This window comes from Halichoerus grypus, chromosome 2 (genome assembly GCF_964656455.1).
Source record: "Halichoerus grypus chromosome 2, mHalGry1.hap1.1, whole genome shotgun sequence".
Lineage (NCBI taxonomy): Eukaryota > Metazoa > Chordata > Mammalia > Carnivora > Phocidae > Halichoerus > Halichoerus grypus.
In genome coordinates, this window is record NC_135713.1 from 25151796 (window position 1) to 25170943 (window position 19148).

At 42.4% G+C, this 19148-nt stretch overlaps 1 pseudogene; it reads right to left on the bottom strand.

The window, feature by feature from the left end:
* Positions 1–847: 847 nt before the first annotated feature.
* Positions 848–1136, bottom strand: LOC118544209 (NADH dehydrogenase [ubiquinone] 1 beta subcomplex subunit 3 pseudogene; annotated as a pseudogene).
* Between the last annotated feature and the right edge of the window lie 18012 nt (positions 1137–19148).

The following is a 19148-nucleotide window of genomic DNA, read 5'->3' on the forward strand; positions in this document are numbered from 1 at the left end:
CAGGCTCCCTGCTCAGCCTGGGGCTCGATCCCAGGACCCTGAGATCATGATCTGAACGGAAGGCAGATGCTTAGCCCACTGAGCCACCCAGGCGCCCTGCCACCAGGTAGCTTTTTAACCCCCATGGAGCTTCTCCCATGCTGTGGGCCAAATGGAAGCAATAAAGCTTTCTGCAGGGGATGTGAACTAACTTGAATTTAAATAAAACTTTGAAAGAAAAAAAAAAAAGCTTTCTGCAGGGGAGAAAAACAAAAAACAAAAAGAAAAACAAAACAAAAAACCAAAGATCTCCTACCATTCTAAAACGCGTTTCCACCTGTAACCATAACTCCTGAGGGCTGTGACGGTCCCATTCCTGTTACCCAGGCATCCCCGCCTTGTTCATAGGAGAAAGCTTCCTCTTCAATGGCGGTCTGTTGGCTTGTTTATTGACGGGCAGCTTTCAAATGGTCTAGCTTCAAAAATATAGGCGTTTTGTTAGCTTGTTCACGATAGAAAAATAAGCCTATGTGGGTTATTGAAATACGAACTAAAATTCGAAACTTCCAACAGGAATTTGGTTTGGAATTAAGATTGAGAAAAAAAGAGACTGACGATATTGGTGCCTCGGCTGATGAGATTTAGTGGCTTAAACAAAGGAGCCCAAGTACCAGCATGGGGACTGGCCACCGTGCTTTGTGTTTCAACAGAAGGAAGGGAAATGAGACTAACAAGGTAATGTGCTATAAACAAGAAGGTTACACCATCTTCCATTTCGTTGGGTTTTTGTTGTTATTGTTCTACGGCGAACAAATCTTATTTTTCTAGGAGAGTTATGAAGCCTCTAAGATACTTCTAGGTATTATCTTCAGTGATGCTCCTTATCTTTCTTTCAGGTAATATTCAGCCCCTACAGCTACCGCAAATGCAGCAAATCGCCCACTGAATTCTTTAAATAATGCACCAACAAAGGAAATGTTGTTTGCAAAGCCACCCATGTACCTCCAAGCCTCACTGCGGCCCTGTGAAACCCGTAGCCCTCATGCAGCTAGCTTCTCCTGGGCGGTTTCTAATGGTGTCCCTTCTACCTTCCATTGTTTATAATCTGGAGGTTCCATTTTACTATGACCACCTTCATGTCTATGTCCATGGGCCATGTATGACAGCAAACTGACCTCCCAGGAATCTCAATATTCAGCTCTCCAGCCTCAGCCACCATCTTCCATTTCTGAGACCCATTACCATGGTCTACTCCCTTGCCTGTCTTCCATTAAGCAAGAATGGAGGGACATGCCCATACACTCCCAAATTAGCCCTCTTGTTACTCCCCTACCCCAGCTAAATAACTTCCATGTATCTCAATTAAGTGTGTGTGTGTGTGTTTGGGATAAAATAATTCAAAACCAAGCCCATGACTACGATCATGTGCATTATTATTATTAAACTTTTTTTTTAATAATTTCAAATGTAAAGAAAAATTGCAGGATGCCTGGGTGGCTCAGTCAGTTAAGCATCTGCCTTCACTCAGGTCATGATCTCAGGGTCCTGAGATCAAGTCCCGCATTGGGCTCCTTGCTCCCCTGCTTGTGCTCTCTCTCTCTGGTAAATAAATAAATAAAATCTTTTTTTAAAAAAGTTGCCAAAATTACAGAGAATTCCCATTCTGTCTTTATCCAGAATAATCATTTGTTTCTGATTTCATCACATTTGTTTTCTTTTTCTCCCTCTGTAATTATTTATTTGCTCTGAACCATTTGAGTTTATATAGCTCATGCCTTTGTTATACTCTTAATACTTCATTGTATAGTTCTTAAGAACAAGTATATTTTCCTACATAACTGCAACACAGTTTCAAATCAAGAAATCTAACCTGGATACATACTTTTTTCTACTCTGCGATCCATATTCCAATTTTGTCAACTATACCAATAAATTCTTTATAGCATTTTCCCCCTCTAGTACCAGCTTTAACCAAAGATCACATATGCATTAAATTGTCATGTTTCTTTAATGTTCTTTAATCTGGAAAGGTTCTTTAGTATTTCTGTGTCTTTCATGACATTGATGTGTCTAAATAAGCCAGTTGTTTTGTAGAATGTTCTTCAGTCGGACTTGCCTGGTGTCTCCTCTCGACTTGATTCAGGTCATGGGTCCCCTACCAGAAGGGCACAAAAGTGATGTTTTGTTCTTCTCTGAGTATCAGATCTGGAAGCACACCATGTCAGTCTGCACCCTGTTGGTTAATTTTTTTAAATTTTTTCCATTTTTTAATTTAAATTCAATTAATCAACATATAATGTATTATTGGTTTCAGAGGCCTGTTGGTTAATGTTGGTCAATGGATCCAGATGTCATCCAGTTTCTCCACTGTATAGTTACTATTTTTCCCTTGCAACTAATGAGCAATTTATGGAGACACAGTTTAGAATTGAGTAAATATCCTCTTCCTCATCAAACATTTCCCCCTAGATATAGCAATCATTGCTATTTCTTGCTCAAACCATTCTTTACTATGACGGTTGCAAAACGGTGATCTTTCAACAGTACCACTCCCTCCACACTTACCAATCTATATTTCACTGTAAGGGAGGACCCTCCCTTGTTCAGCCCCATTTATTTGGTTGTCTATCATCAGCATGAATTGATGGATTCCTATTTTATTCAATGAGTTATAATCCTTTACTGTCCTGGTTTATCTTTAGCTCAAAAATTGTCCCAGATGTAGCCACTGGGCTGTCCTTGAAACTAGTTCTATATCCTTTTAACATGTTCCCATCTCTTTTTTGTTGGTTTTTCATTTCCATACTTTTTGTTATAGCAAAATGTTCCCATGTTCCTGGCTCATCTTGTGCTTCTCAGGCATTTCTCCAAGGAGCCCTGATTCTTTTTAAAGAGGAAACTGGGGGCACCTGACTGGCTCAGTCAACACAACATGCAACTCTTGATCTCAGGTTGTGAGTTCAAGCCCCATGTTGGGCATAGAGCTTACTTGAAAAAAAAAAAAGATGATATCATATTTAGAAAGATTTGGGCACTAGGTATATCTTTTGCATTTTAAATGAAAAACGACTTCCAATGACATTGCTTATGACTGAATTGTGGGTATTCTGTTAGGTTATTTGGGATTATATTTTTTATTTCTATCTGTTGTTACAAAATAATATATCTGTTGTTACAAAATAATATAGAAATACTTTTTGCTGTATCTTCCAAAAATAAAAACAATATATGCTGTGAAAAATTCAGAAAATGTCTAAAAGTTAAGAACGTATTTAAAAAATCTCCTATCAGGACACAATTAGAAATGTATTAAAGTTTTGTTTAGAGGTTAAAAAAATCACCCACCATTCTACTCCAAAGATAAACCACCATCAAGATATTAATAGTATTTATCACTAGATAACCATATTTTATAGTATAAATATACCAAAAATGTTTCATCAGAATACAATTATTGTATAATTTCAAAGTGTGTGTGTGTGTATGTGTGTGTATTTCTTCAGGATAAAGCCCTAGAATTAAGATTGCTGGATTAAAAATGTATGCATATTTATAAGTAAAGAAAATGTAGCCAACATTTTAGTCATCAGGGAAATGCAAATTAAAACCACAGTGAGAGGGCCCCCTGGGTGGCGCAGTTGGTTGAGCATCCGACTCTTGGTTTTGGTTCAGGTCATGATCTCAGGGTCATGGGATCGAGCCCCGCATTGGACTCCATGCTTGGCATAGAGTCTGCCTAAGGATTTTCTCTCTCCCTCCCCCTGCCCCTCCTCCCCTAAAATAAATAATTCTTTAAAAAAAGAGACCACAGTGAGATACTTATAACTACTAAAATGCATAAAAAAATTTAAACTGACAATATCGGTTGTTGGCAAGGATATGGAGCAACTGGAACTCTATAAACTACTCGTAGAAGTGGAAACTGTAATAACCACTCTGGAAAACAAGCATTATCTACTACAGCTGAACAGTCTTTAAGGCTGTGCCTTTCGTGTGACATACAAAAAATATTCACCTACATTTTTTTCTTGGTTTTACTTCTTACACTCAATCCTTAACTGTATTGACTATAGGTATAAGGTAAGAATCTCGATTTTATTTAATTTTTTGCAAAAGGTTAGATGTTGCTCCAACTGTATTTATCGAACATTTTTTTTGAGAGAGAGAGCCTGAGATGGGGGAGCAGCAGAGAGAGAGAGAATCTCAAGCAGACACCTCACTGAGCATGGAGCCCAATGCAAGGCTCAATCTTACAACCCTGAAATCATGACCCAAGCTGAAATCAAGAGTCTGGTGCTTAACCAACTGAGCCACCCAGGTGCCCCTTGAACAATCATTTCTTTCTTTCTTTTTTTTTTTTTTTTAAGATTTTATTTATTTGAGAGAGAGAGAGATAGAGAGAGAGAGAGCATGAGGGAGAGGGAGAACCAGGCTCCCCACTGAGCAGGGAGCCTGATGTGGGGCTTGATCCTGGAGCCCTGGGATCATGACCTGAGCCCAAAGCAGATGCTTGACTGAGCCACTCAGGCACCCGTTGAGCAACCATTTCTAACTGAAAATCAGTTTACTAATTGAAAACAAAGTCATAATATTTTAAATTCTTATATCTACTTGAATCCATTCTTAAACTTTGAAAATTTATTTTTAGAGAAGGAGAGAGGGGAGGGGCAGAGGGAGAGGGAGAATCTTAACCAGGCTCCACCCAACGAGGAGCCCAACATGGGGCTCAATCTCCCAACCCTGAGATCATGACCTGAGCTGAAATCAAGAGTCGGTCACTTAACCAACTGAGCTACCCATGTGCCCCTCTTAAACTTTATTCTTTTTCATTTACCTGTCTCTTCTGTTTTGATTTCTTATTTTTTCTGATATTTTGTATTCTGATATGGCAACTATATCATATGCCTTATTATCTGCAGGGGAAATCTTCCTCATTTTTCTTTCTCCAAAATGTTCTTCATGTGCCTATGTTTTAGTCATTCCAGACCTCCAGCAGGGAGGTTAGTGCTTAACCATAGCAGGTGCATTCAGTGTTGGTTAATTGGATGAATGAAGAGCTATTTTGAGCTCTCAAATTACCGCCTCTTAAAAATAATCTACATACTCCGTCTCCAATAGAGCTCCTCTGCTTTTTAGTATTTTAAGATCTTAGGGGATGTAGAAAGTGAAGGCAAAAATAAAAATTTTCCTTGATTCAAGTATGTAAAATAATTCTGCTACTATAACAATGAAATATCTAGTGTCCTAAGTAAAATTTGAAGAATTAATTTTTTTGGAGATTTTTTTTTAATTTATTTGACATAGAGAGGGAACACAAGCATGGGGAGTGGGAGAGGGAGAAGCAGGCCTCCCACCGAGCAGGGAGCCCAATGCGGGGCTGGATCCCAGGATCCCGGGATCATGACCTGAGCTGAGCCAAAGGCAGACGCTTAACAACTGAGCCACCAAAGCACCCCTGAAGAATTTTTTTAAAAGTAAGCTCTATGCCCAGTGTGGGGCTTGAACTCACAACCCCGAGATCAAGAATCACATGCTCCACTGACTGAGCCAGCCGAGTACCCCAAGAATTCATTTTTATTAGCATACAAATACTTGATTTTGCCTTCCAAGGAGCAGCTACACTTTCGACTTATACTTTTTGTTTTATCTCATTAATGCAGTGCTAGTTCAAGAGAGATTGTTGCAGTAGATGAGATCAGTTACTGGGTGGAAATGTGTGTTTAGAAATGTTGATGATACTTCAGGGAAATCTCCACTGACCCAGCCCTGAACCAAATCCATGTGTGATGCAAACAGGCATGGCCCAGTGAAAAGACGCTAATCTGAAATATTTAACCTCTTCTGTAATGAAAATTTCATGGTGTAATTTTATGTTTTTTTCAAAAACATATTTCAACTTGTATGACTAAGTAAAGCCAGCCAGTTTATTATACAGGATACAAACTTAGGTATGCAAAAACATAAACATGTCTATAATTGTACTTAATCTCTATCGAAAGCCTTCATTCTGTCTTCGTCTGAAAACTTAATCTTAATTTGGGCTGACCTGTCAATTCAGGATTTTCTCAGTTGATTTGGGGGTTTCCCACTTCTTCCCAGGGTTGTATCCAGGCTCTGGGGGAAGATAATCTTAAAGTCTATCGAGAGGTGGCCATGGGATAGGAGGTGGCTCTACCCTCTACTCTACCTTTGCAGCTGTGTGCTCTCCTTCCTGCTTACAAGATCCCTTGGATCCCTTGACCCTCTTTCTTAGCTCTTCAAATCATTCTTGATGGTATGTGTCTTAGTCTGTTCACACTATTATAACAGAGAAATTTATAAACAACAGAAATTCATTTCTCACAGATCTGGAGGCTGGGAAGTCCAAGATTAAGTCACCAGCAAGTTCGGTGTCTGGTGAGAGCCTGCTTCCTGGTTCCTGGTTCAGTCTTCCTGCAGTGTCCTCACGTGGTGGGTGGGGCAAGGGATTTCTCTGGGGTCTGTTTTATAAGGGCACTAATCTCACACATGAGTGCTCCACCCTTATGACCTAATCACCTCCCAAAGATCCCTACCTCCTCCTACCATCACACTGGGGATTAGGATTTCACATATGAATCTGGGCAACCATTCAGTCCATAGCAGCATGAAAAATATCTTGCTCTTCTTCCCTGCCACCCTGGGCTACCTCAGGCCTCTCTTCCCACATGGCCCACCCAACCATCTACTCTACCACCCCCTTGATGGTACTTGGAGAGTTCTTTGAAACGTGCCTCTTCCCAGGGCTACAAATGGGAGAGAGACACAGGTCTCCTTTACCGATTCCCTAAATCAATGTTGTGGATTGTGTTCCCTCTAACATTCCTCTGCACACATTCAGGGAACTCAAGGGGGAGGGGGAGGGTTAGGGAGCAGGGTGCTACATGCCATTCCTTGCCCTCCACAGACTCTTCTTCCTAACCAAAGGATCTTTCGTCAAGAGAGGTTGGGGAGGAGGGTCTGGGGAAGGGGCAGCTGGTGCCATGTCCGGCCACAAAGATGGCATGAAGCAGGCCAAGGAGACTGACGAGGAAGATGAGGTGTTCGAGCAGAAACAGAAAGAGAAGCAGAAGAAACTCGAGGAGCTAAAAGCAAATCCCACCTGCTTATAGGTGGGATTAGGAAATCTGGCAAAAAGTAAGCTGTTCCTTGTGTCTGAGGTCATGGTGATCCTTAATTCTATTCCTGTTTAAACATCTGGATTCCCCGTCACAGCATCTGTTGCCGCCTATAACTAGAATGAAGTGCTGTCTTAGATCCTGTTGTACATTTAAGAATAAACTGTTGTAGGGGCGCTGGGCAGCTCAGTCAGTTGAACATCTCACTCTTGGTTTCAGTTCAAGTCATGATCTCAGGGCCATGAGATCGAGCCCTGCACTCTGTGGGGAGTTTGCTTGAGATTCTCTCTCTCTCTTTCTCCCTCTGCCCCTCCCCCAATGCTCACTCGCTCTCTTTCCCTCTCTAAAATAAATAAATCTTTTTTTTAAAAAAAAGAATAAACTTTTGTAAAAAAAATAAATCAATCATAAAAAAAGAGGTCGGGGAAGATGTGTGCGCATGTGTGCGTGCCTTTATGATGGTATAGGAATAAAAAGCATTGCACAGGGAGAAAAACATATCCATTAACTGTTTGAAATACTAGCCACCATATTTTCTCCAACAGTTTGAATCAGACAAAGCATGGCTTATGTCCTGTGTAAACTGTTGGGTCCTAGTCTGCCAGATTTGGAGGGGGAGCATTTGCTACACTAATTTTCACATCATGGTGCAGTGTTCCTGGGGCATGTACTGCAAACTGGTTCACTCAACACAGTTTCTGACCTCCTCCTAACATGCAAATACTTATACAGCACTAACTATAAGGTACACACTATTTTAATTGCTTTATATTTATTAATTTGTGCCATCCTCATAAAATCCCTATGAAGTAGATATCACACTCATTTCCTTAAAAAAGAGCCCGGGGACACCTGGGTGGAGCAGTGGGTTGAGCATCCAACTCTTGGTTTAGGCTCAGGTCATGATCTCATGGGTCCTGGGATGGGCTCTGCGCTCCGTGGGCAGTCTGCTTGAAGATTCTCTCCCTCTGCTCCTCCTCCCCCAACTCACTCTCCTTCGCTCATGCTCTGTCTAAAATAAATAAATAAATCTTTAAAAAAATAGAGCCCTGTTTTCAAAAGTATCATGCAAAAATAAAAATATATGACATTTTTTATTAGGAAATCCTTGGTGATCTGCTAATAGGACTAAGGCTAAATTCCTATCACCAGTTTTATAGTAACAGCTCTATTAAAAAGATGTCTCAGCTCTTACAAGATCTTTCCCCTTTAAATTTCTCTTTCAGCTTGTGCATCTAGAATGTCTCCAGCTCACCGGTGAGTAGCCTTCATTTCATGAAGTGTCTGATGAGTTCTCAACACGAGGTAGCTTCCCACTGAGTATATCAGCCAACTATTGCTCTGTAACAAATTACCCCCAAATTTAGTAGCTTAGAACAGAAAACAATTGTTCTCATCTCACAGTTCCTGTGCGCCTGGAATCTGGGCATGGCTTCGCTGGGGTCTCTGGCTCAGGGTCTCTTACAAGACTGCAGTCAGGGTTTCTGGTGAGACCGTAGTCAATCAATGTTCAACTGGGGGCAGATCTGTTCCCAAACTCACTCATGGTTATTGGCTGACCTTAGGTCCTTATGGCTGTTGGCCAGAGACATCCATTTCTTGCCATGTGGACCTCTCCATTAGCTCACAAAATGGCACCTTGCTTCCCTCAAACAAAGGGCTCCAAACATGAGAGAGAGAGAGAGAGAGAGAGAGATGAAAGTCAAGTCTTGTAACCTAGTCACTTTTGCCATACCCTATTTGTTAGAAGTCCCTAGGTCCAGCCCGTACTCAAGGAGAGAAGATTAATAAAGACATGACTGCTGGGAGCCATTTTAGCAGTTGCCTGTCACTCTGGGCCACTTTATTCTTCCCACCCATTACTGTTCTTACCATCCTGCCCTTATAAGATGGATTAGGCCATGTGATATGACCAATCAGTCAACCCGGACCTGAGAGTTCATACTCTAAGCACGCCCTGCATTCTTCCACTAATACAATGGTGTGCTTTAAAAACAGATGAATACTAATGGAGGTGGGCTCGGGGAAGCCTTTTTCAGCAATCTTACTGTTTGGATGTGTTCTGGTATTGAGACTCCCAGATCAACAATCTGTAACATTGAGAGTCCTGAAGCTCCCCTCCCTCAGAACGTGCCTACCGCCTTGGCAGTGTATCCTTGAAAGCTCTTTGTCCTACCCGTGCTCCATGGAATGTCAGGGAGTTAGATTAATTATGCAGGAAAAGACTCAAGGTTTCCCAGTCTGTGTTAGGGGCAAGGACATGCAGCTGAATAGAGGAACATTACCACGGGACTGTCAGGCTTGCTGTCCTTCCCAGACTTTGTTCTGAACAGTCTTAGGGCACAAGCTCAGCTGTGGGGAGGGCTTATGGAGGATGGCTGATCTGGGCAGAGGAGAAGAAATGCACTGGACCAGAAAGGTGCTGAAGGCGGCATTCTGCTAACCCCCTGAGGGAGCTTATCAAGTCCTGTCACCACTCTGGGCTTGAGTTCCTCCTCTCTGAAATGACAGGATCAAAGCAGATAATCTCTACTTTTTATGGGTTAATGACTCATAGAAAGAATTTGTGAGGTAGCTAGTAAAGAATGAGGTTAGCTGTTTGAAAGAGAAAGGGATAAGTCAGTGCTGATTTACTAAGAAGTTACAGAAAACTATGAGACTTTAAAATAACATAATTTTTTCTGATCTTAACAAAATTCCATGTTGTTGTGAAGACTATTGTTTTGTAAGTACAGAGCTCCTTTCCTTCTAGAAACAACCACTTATTACCATTCTCTTCAATATTTCCCCCCAACACACACACACACACACCATCCACGTAATTACCACAGAAACCACCATGTTTGTGAATCATGATTCTTTCTGTCTGCAGGTGACTAGGCCAGGGTGGTGTGCTTATCTAAGTGGGGACAATCTCAGTCCCGACCTGCAGATTTAGATCTGGAAACAGATGATGTCCAGTCTGTCTCAGGACTAGCAGGGCGCCTGGGTAGCTCAGATGGTTAAGCATCTGCCTTCAGCTCAGGTCATGATCCCAGGGTCCTGGGATCAAGCCCCACGTCTGGCTTCCAGCTCAGCAGGGAGTCTGCTTCTCCCTCTGCCTCTGCATCTCTCCCCTGCTCATGCTCTCTCTCTGTCTCTCTCTTTCTCAAGTGAATAAATCCAATCTTAAAAAAAAAAAGGATAAAATTTCAGGACTAGGGCGCCTGGGTGGCTCAGTCGCTAAGCGTCTGCCTTCGGCTCAGGTCATGATCCCAGGGTCCTGGAATCGAGTCCCATATAGGGCTCCCTGCTCGGCGGGAAGCCTGCTTCTCCCTCTCCCACTCCCCCTGCTTGTGTTTCCTCTCTTGCTGTGTCTCTCTCTGTCAAATAAATAAAATCTTAAAAAAAAAAAAAAGAAAGAAGAATTTCAGGACTAGGGGCGCCTGCGTGGCTCACTCGGTTGAGCTTCCAACTCTTGGTTTTGGCTCAGGTCATGATCTCAGGGTAGTGGGATCAAACTCTGTGTAGGGCTCCAAACCGAGCAAGGAGTGGGCTTAAGACTCTCCCTCTCCCTCTTCCCCCCACTCTCTCTCTCAAATAAATCTTTTTAAAAAATGAATTTTAGGGGCACCTGGGTGGCTCAGTTGGTTAAGCGACTGCCTTCGGCTCAGGTCATGATCCTGGAGTCCCTGGATCGAGTCCAGCATCGGGCTCCCTGCTTGGCAGGGAGTCTGCTTCTCCCTCTGACCCTACCCCCTCTCATGTGCTCTCATTCTCTCGCTCTCAAATAAATAAATAAAATCTTTAAAAAAAAAAAGAATTTTAGGACTATAGGGGGTGCCTAGCTGGCTCATCCAGTACAGCATGTGACTCTTGATCTTGGTCATGAGTTTGAGCCCCACGTTGGGTATAGAAATCACTTAAATAAAAACTTAAAAAAAAAAAAAACTCAAATATTTATATGTAACATCTAATAAATAGATATTTCAAATTCCTCTCTGGATACTTACTGCAAGAGAAAAGATATATCAGTATAATCCTAGAAGGGTTTCAGAATAGATAAAAGATTTATAATAAAACTGTTATTAATATAAAAGTTGCAGTAAAGTATCCAGGTGAAAGTTTAGACCTGATTAAACTGTTCACCATGAGATTGTTACCTACTAGGGTCCTTTGGCTCTCTAAGTGATAGAAATTTACTGAAAGCCAAACTGGAAGTTTCAGGCTGGTTTTATCAACAAAGGCCCAGGAAAGTTTTTTACAGAGACTAAGGTGGGAAAGGAGTGACGACTAAGCACTTAAGGGCAGGAGACAGGAGAGATACAGGAAGTGGGGAATGCAGGTGCAGTAGACGCAACATGCTTCCTCATGCATCTTATGTCTCATTAGCATGTTAACGCTCACCCCTGGGCATGATTTTCAGTATTATAATGAGGTAAAAAGTCAGTGAAAGGTCAGCGCTGGGGTCCATCTTGGCACAGACTGGTCTGGTTTGGTCTTCACCAGTCTTTATAGTTGAGCCTCTCCTTTGGTCAGCATCCTGCTTCTGCATTCCCGTGAGATCTGCTACTCAAGAGGCATAGGGTTTCAGCTATCAAGGAATGCTGGATTTCATGGTCAGTATTGTGGGGACCCGAGTCCAGTCCCTGCTCTGTTTCAAGACTAGCTTTCCATATCTGAAAACTAAGTGAACAATGTGGTCATAGCTTCTGTCCTTGGGTCCTTTCTCAAACTTTTGCTAATCATTGCTTTTATCACATGAAGGCCAGCATGGGCCAGGTCATGGAGGGCTTTGTATAGGGGGTTAAGGATTTGCATCTTCATCCTAAGGCAATGAGAAGGTCTTAGAGAATTGCATGTAAGTGACCTGAACCAATTGTCATTTTAGAAAGACTTTGACTGCAGAGTGGGGTCAGACTGGAGTGAAACATGTGGAAAAATGAGATCAGAGACACTGACAGAGGAGTCCAGGGTCTGCCTGTGCTGGTTAAGGCCAGGGTGGTGACAGTGGGGATGGAGAGAAGTGGAAGGACTCAGTAGACATGTAGTAGGTAGACTCAACAGGCATTGGGGGTTAATTAGGGTCAGAGAGTAAGGGGAAACAAGACATCGAGAACAACTCCCAGATTTCTAGTTTGGACAACTGAGTGAATGGTGAAGTCATTTTATGAAAACAGAATTCTAAAGGAGAAGCAAGTTGGGAGGGAGTAAAATGAGTTTAATTTTGGACTTGTTCAGTTCTCAGTGCTTTGTAAACATTCAAATCTTGACAAATGAATCAATGCCGGAGATAAAGATTTGAAGATCTTTAGGGGCGTCTGGCTGGCTCAGCTGGTTGAGCATCCGACTCTTGATCTTGGGATTGTAGGTGCAAGCCCCACATTGGGTATAGAGATTACTTAAAAATAAAATCTTAAAAAAAAAAGATTTGGAGATCTTTGCATATAAGCAGAGGAAAAGGATTTGAGGGTCACTTGTGTCCACAAGGTAATTAAATCCACAGGAATAATTATCACCCAGGAGGAGGATTAAGAGACCTAAGGAGGATAGAGGAAAGAATGTCTGTCAGGAGACTAAGAAGGAGCAGCCAGAGGGGAAGAAAACTAGGGAAGCATAATAATGTGGAGCCCAAGAGAAAAGACTATTTCACAAGGGAGGAAATGGCCCATAGCACTGACCACTGAGGCAGTCAAGTAAAGTCATTGACAGTTGCCTTCCCAATGTCCATTCTTTCCTTATTATTGGCTTGTCATGCTTAGTCCTCACTGGTAGACAAGATGAGAACCAAAAAGTGTTTGGTAGCACGGAGCTCACTGGGGCCTTGGGATAATGGACTCAGAAGTTTGGAGTGGACTCAAGAGCCAAACTGTGGAAAGAGCCAAGATGTCCATCAACAGATGAATGGATAAAGAAGTTGTGGTATATATAGACAATGGAATATTATGCAGCCACCAAAAGGAACGAGATCTTGCCATTTGCAATGACATGGATGGAACTGGAGGGTGTTATGCTGAGCGAAATAAGTCAATCAGAGAAAGACATGTATCATATGACCTCACTGATATGAGGAATTCTTAATCTCAGGAAACAAACTGAGGGTTGCTGGAGTGGTGGGGGGTGGGAGGGATGGGGTGGCTGGGTGATAGACATTGGGGAGGGTATGTGCTATGGTGAGCACTGTGAATTGTGCAAGACTGTTGAATCACAGATCTGTACCTCTGAAACAAATGATACAATATATGTTAAAAAAAAAAAAAAAGAAGAAGATAGCAGGAGGGGAAGAATGAAGGGGGGAAATCGGAGGGGGAGATGAACCATGAGAGACGATGGACTCTGAAAAACAAACTGAAGGTTCTAGAGGGGAGGGAGGTGGGACGATGGGTTAGCTTGGTGATGGGTATTAAAGAGGGCATGTTCTGCACGGAGTACTGGGTGTTACACGCAAACAATGAATCATGGAACACTACAACAAAAACTAATGATGTAATGTATGGTGATTAACATAACAATAAAAAATTTAAAAAAAAAGAAGTTTGGAGTGGACTGAGAAGTGAGTGTAAGGTGGGACAGTGAAAACCTAAGTGAAGATGACTGTCTCAAGGAGTTTGGCTGGCTGGTGGAGGGCAGGCATGGAGGTAGGGAGCACAGGTTGAGGGGAAAATAGGATCAAGGCATGCAAGTCTTGCAATAAGCTAGAGCATTAAAATACTGATGGGCAGGGTCAGTAGAGACTAAAGGACCAGACAGACAGAAGTTAATAGAGAGCAAAGGTTCCTGCGCAGATAACAAGTGATGGCAGCCAGGGCACAGGTGCAGGGACTCCGTATAAATAGAAGAAGGCCAAGTCTTCCACCATCACAGGAGGGACAGAGGGAAAAATAACGGGATAAAGGCAATGGGAAGCCACGGGTGGCAGGAGTGTGAACCAGGAGCCACAAGCTCCCTGAACAGTGCTGAATTACATCCACAGAGCTAGGGAGAATTTTCCTTCCTATTTTATTAATAAAACAGCCCATTTCACCTCTAGTGATGGCTTTATTTATCAAAGCCAATCTTTTATGATAATATAAAAAATCAGAGACCAAATAGTCTAAATGTATCTCCTCCTGAATCAGCTTCTTTAACATGTATTGACTGGGTCAAAATTAAACAGGGGGGTCACAATACCTAGGTACATCACTTCTGTATCCCATAGGATGCCTCTAATTAAAATAGCCTTAACTACCAGCAGCCAGAATGAAAAGAGAGGGCTCAAAAAGAAACTCACATGGATATCCACATGGAATATAATAAAGTTGGACCTTTACCTCACACCGTATACAAAAATTAACTCGAATGAAAGATCTAAATCGTAAGAACTAACACTGTATAAGAAGACTTACTAAAACTGTAGTAAGAAGACATAGGGGTAAATCACTGTGACCTTGGATTTGGCAATGGATTCTTATATATGATACCCAGAGAACAAGCAACCAAAGAATAAAAAAACAAATCAGGGTCATCGGAATGGCTCAGTCAGTTGAGTATCCGACTCTTGATTTCGGCTCAGGTCTTGATCTCACAGTGAATTTGAGCCCCACATTGGGCTCTGCGCTGGGTGTGGACCCTACTTAAAAAAAAATAATTGGACTTCATCAAAATTAAACTTTTGTGCTGCAAGGACAATCAAAAAGGTGAAAAGACAACCCACGGAATGGGAAAAAGTATTTGCAAATCATGTACCTGATAAGGAACTTGTATCTAGAATACATAAAGAACTCTTGACTCAAAAAGACCATACAATTAAAAAATGAACAAAGAATCCAAACAGACATTTCTCCAACTACAAGGAAGACAGACAAATCGCCAACAAGCCCATGAAAAGACGTTCAACACCATCAGTCAATCATCGGGGAAATGCAAACGAAAAATAGAATGAATACCACCTCATACCTACTAGGATGGCTAAGAGTGAACAGTCAGGTAATAGCCAGTGCCAGCAAGATGTGGAAAAACTAGAACCCTCACACACTGCTGATGGGAATATAAAATGGTGCAGTCACTTTGGAAAACAGTCTGGCGGTTCCTCAAGAAGTTAAACAAAGAGCTCTTGTTTGACCCAGACATTCCACTCCGAGATTCATACCCAAGAGAAAGGAGGACACATGTCCACACAGAAACTTGCATACAAATGTTTGTGACAACATTATTCATACTAGTTAAAAGGTGGAAAAGACCCAGTTGTCCAGACCGATGAACGGATAAGCTAAATGTGGTATATTCACATAAGAGGTTATTATTATTAGGCCATACAAAGGAATGAAATTCTGATACATGCTACAGTGTGGATAAGCCTTGAAAACATTATGCTAAGTGGAAGAAATCCATCAATGTCCATAATAAGCAAATATAGAGAGACAGCTTTATTAGCAGTTGCCTAAGGCTTGGGGAGCAGGGGTGGGGGGGTGGAGGAGTGATAGCTAAAGGGTATGGGTTTCTTTTTGAAGTGATGAAAATGTTCTATAATTGATTGTGGTGATGGCTGTGTGACTGAATATATTAAAAACTACTGAATTGTACACCTTAAAGGGGTGAATTGTATAGTATGTGAACTATATCTCAATAAAGCTGTTACCAAAAAAAGAAAGAAACTTGCAATTGTAGGGCAGCTTTCTACCACGCAGCCTGTTGTCTCTGCAAGTCACAAATATCCTCAACCACCTGGTCTAAGTAGAGGGGTACCCCAAAATGTGGGTCCTTGGGATACAGCCACAGAACTCTGTGAACTGAGCCGCCATCATGTCATGCTGGATTTCACGTGTCTAAGTTGCCTTTTGTCTTGACAACTTGCTCCTCTCTGAGTCAGTGCAGGATAAGTTCTCCTTGTGCCTACAACACACTGAGCCCTTATTCCCTGTGCTATGTTATTGCGAGGAAAACCAACAAGTTTTGAATACGCTCACACAGAACTATACTTCAAACTGGTTATGCAAAGGCAGGAAATGGTATGTGTTGCGTTACGTTTTTCTCACCACCTACTACAAACAGAAGCTGTTTAATTTCTTGGCTTTTAACTTTTTTTTTTTAATCACAAAACATTTATTTCTTGAATTCTTGCTGTCCTTTCCCCATGCTCTGTAGCTTGAAGGATTGAGGTGGGGGGGGGGGGTTGCCGCACGCTTGAGAATATTATTGCACTTTGAAGTGTTGGCAGGGATTCTTGGAATTGGATGATGAATATAGAGGTACTCTGTGAATTGAAACACTGTGTGATTTTTTAATGTTTGATTCGATTAAATAAAAATTTCAACTTCACAGTAAGGATTGAATCATATAATCATCTAGTTAATTTTGCCATTTCCTTTGAGGCCAGGGAGACAGTATGGGTCAGATCTTCAAGAATTCTGGGAACTCAGGTCCTGGAACCAGAAGCTCTGAGGCAGGATGAAACTCAACTTCCTGGTAGAAATAGGAAGGGCATTTAGAAGTGTCCACAGGCTTTGCAGATATAGAAACGGTACTCCTTCATGAAGAAGGGAGGCACAGGCAGTCCCACATTTGGAATTCAGGGGAGAAATCAGGGACTTTATCTGGTGTGGAAGCTCTCTGAGCAACTATTATGTAAGAATGCACTAGAACTCTACCACTTGGATCTAGAGGAATTTCCACAAGACAATGTCGAGGGAGAAGAGATACGGTATAACTAACGTCCCCGCCCCCCATTCATATGGTCTCTCAGAGGGTCCTCGTCCGGGTTGAGCACCGGTTGCCACAGTGACAAGGTGCTCACTCAGGTACTCTGTTGTGTCGCTTTCCTGTCCTACTTCCCCCTCTGTGCTGCCCAGGATCAATCGACAAATAAACTACTCACACCCTAATTTTTGTCTCAGAATTGGCCACTGGGGGAATGCAAACTAAGGCCCAGGCTAGGAGCCCCTGGGTGGCAGCCGCGATGGACCAAAGGCCAGAAGCAGGCTTCCTATACCCTAAGACTCCTGTACAACTGTAAGGAATGAGGGAGGAGTCCCCTCGATTTAACTATGGTTGCATATCCAGCAAATCTTACTACAGAGAACGATTACATTTTCAGTCAATCTGGTGGAACGTCATGAGTTGACGTGTCAATCTGGCTATAGAGCAATTGTGACACTCTTCTGGTCAACGTCAGTAGCTTCGGGAAGTCAGAGGTAGGAAGGGGCTAACGCTCCCCAGCGCTGTTACTACCATCGCCTTAGCAGATGGCATTTCACAATGAAAGCCAGCCCTGGACCAAATTAATAGATGTGTGCACATTTAGTAACAGCACAAAACAATCGTGTTTCCTGCACTCAGGTCGTGGGAGAAGTCCCTCTCTTTGTCCTCAGGCCAGGACCTGGCATGAAAGTTTTACTCCCAAGATCAATGCAATGAGACAGCAGAAACTAACGCTGTGGTCCATGGGACGATGTGGAGGTCACTGGACCAATGGGGTTTTTAGAGCTCGTGCTTTGCTCCAAAGTGTTTATGCTGCTGGGCCTGATGGATTTTTATCCTGTATGTCTGAGGATGGGGCCTCTATGAGATTCCTAGCCAACCAGAGACCCCAAGTATCCACTCATTTTACCACTGAAAGAGCATTTTTAACATCCCAGATGCTGCTCAACAAATCCTCTGAGGTAGATCTTAAAAACATTTGAAGTGCTAATGGGCCACCTCTGGAACCTGGATTCCTGTTTAGTATATTTCAAACCCTAACTGCTCCTAGGTTGGAGATTAAATTTACACACACACATACATACACACACATACACACACACACACCCCTCTGTTTACACGAAGTATTTAAACAACCAAACACACAATACAATCTTAGCTAACACTTACTGAGCATTTACTATGTGACAGACACTAAAGGCACTCATATCTAACCGTCCAGCACATCAGTGAGGTGGGTTCTGTGAGTGTCGCCATTTTGCAGAGAAGGAAACGGAGACCTTGCCCAAGTCCCACAGTTCGTAAGCTGCAAGTCAGGGGCTCAGATTCCAAGAACCCAGCTCCTTAACCACTACACCACACGGCCTCTGATGGGGACCAGGGCCAGACATAGAGAAATGTGCCACTGATAGTGTTAATCTGAGAACCTGACCTTTAGAGAGAGGCCCACTCCACAATCGGTGAGCAGTGAGCTACAGCCTGAGCGCAGGCTGGGAAGACACACGTGTTACACTCCGAGCTAGCGGGGTGGCCCTAGTCCGACACAAAGTCCTTGCTCACAGCCGGCCTGCCCAGGCTCTCTTCTCCAGGCTTTGGAATGAGGACCAAGATTCCAGCTTCAGTGTGGCTGGTGTCCTGAAATCAGATTTGCTGTGGGAGCTTATCTCACTTCATTGACTGGGAAGACAAGAGAGCTGGTGTGTGGATCAAGAGTGGCCAGTAACGCTCAGAGAAGACTCCATGGGCTTCAGGTACTGAGAGCCAACAGCATCTCTGACCTAAACCTTCAAACACACACACAATTGCTCTTCTTGGTTTAAGTTGTTGCAACCCATTGTTTTCACCGATGCAGCCATTCAAAGTTTCCAAGCCAAAAAAAAAATCACATGACTGCTCCAAGGAAGATTCACTGGCAATGAGAGGGCACTGAAAGCAGAGGCGGTAATTTATAATAATGATCCAGGCAACAGAAAATGACCCAGAGGGACGATGGAAATGGAAAAAGGGGACTCAAGGCAAGGGGACATGAAAATTCCAATTCCTTCCCCGAGTTCCATTATATCCTGGTGGCCAGGTAATTTGGTAAGGATGTTTCTCTTCTCCCATAAAGGACCAATATACTTCCATATATATATTTGTTTATAATTACTTCTTGAAGGATTTACTTAAAATTTTTCCCATTTATTATGTAAAGTTTCAAATACAGCAAAGTTTACAGAATTCTATGAATACCCGTACTCTCATATACCCAGCTTTAGATCATCTGACATTTTGCTCTACTTGCTTTATCACACACCTAGCCATATCCATCCCGCTAGCCATCCATTAACCCATCTTATTGTTGTTGCCATTGAATCAACTGCAGACAACCGTATACTT